The sequence below is a fragment of the Penaeus monodon genome, chromosome 24, assembly GCF_015228065.2.
Source record: "Penaeus monodon isolate SGIC_2016 chromosome 24, NSTDA_Pmon_1, whole genome shotgun sequence".
NCBI classification, from domain to species: Eukaryota; Metazoa; Arthropoda; class Malacostraca; order Decapoda; family Penaeidae; genus Penaeus; species Penaeus monodon.
In genome coordinates, this window is record NC_051409.1 from 5,101,207 (window position 1) to 5,102,519 (window position 1,313).

The window sequence follows — 1,313 nt, forward strand, 5'->3', positions numbered from 1 at the left end:
AGAAAAGCAAGATTTTTTTATCTGGGATATCACATAAGTATGTGATTTACCCCATTCATAATGGAAGTCATATCATATATTGAAAAACCTCAACCTTGCCAAACTTCAACCAGAAATTTTGCCCCAAAGTGAATGGGTTAAAACAAATAACTAGCAAAAAAACAAAATGAACATTCAACTATTTCCTTTGATAATAATCAGTGAAATTTGATCAACACGTAAACGTCTGAACAAAATTCAGGAATATTACCTCTTATACAGTTTCTTGATAGCTTCTGGCGTGGGGGCTGCTTTGGGCGGGTCCGTCACACCGAACCGTCTTGCCCTCTCTAAAAGAGTCTTGTTACTGACCTGAGGGAAGATAGACAGTAAAATAACATCGGACGTTTACAGAAGATTGCAAGTAAAATTTTGTCTGACCTTTAGAGAAGATAGGCATTAAAATAACATTACACTTGAAGTGAGAACACGACCAACCCCCTTAAAATGCCGGCGTCTTTATTCAACGAGACACTAGCTGGGCCCTTGCCTGAGTTTACACCAAGTAATGACCAAAGAACAACACTGAGAGCGTGATCTTTTGTTCTAGTTGAGAAGACCTTCATTGACTATTCCTGAAGAAATGTTTGGCCCCAAAAAGGAGGCAGAAACAGGCCACATTTGAAAGAAAAGGTGGCAAAAACAAAAATCTGCATATTTAACCACCAAGATAGAGCACTGGACTTGATCTTACATCTCTGGAACTATTGACAAATTCTCTCACTATTATTGCCAACGTCCTTACCTCATAGACTCCAGAGACAAAGCCGCCGCCACTTCTATTCTCGTATTTTTTCTCCGGTCTTACCTACAAGACAAAAGCACTGACGTTAGCTTTTCGGCAAAGAGCATCAAGACCTCCTTTTCTTTTTTTTCTTTTTTCTGTCTAATGACACAACACAACAAAAGTGAATGCAGTTTGGTATAGAAGCTTAGTGGAGCATGATTAATAATGAATAACCTCGAGGAGGGAGATAATTTCCAAGGCTAAATATGCTTACTTTCATTAAGACCGGAGGACACCACGTCTTATTCCAAGAAATATTTATCTTCACCAATACCTTTTTCTAAATGATGGGGTAACCTTGATATACCAGAATGTACCCATACTTCAAAATGAAAAATCTTGTATACTCTAAACATGTTGCAAAATGAGGGAAAGCAATCATGCAAAAATGCAGTCATTGGGGGAAAATATCTAGACAGATGCGGGCATTTATCTTTATACGAAAGCACTTACACAAAGCAGAGAGGCAATATGGTTATATGCATAC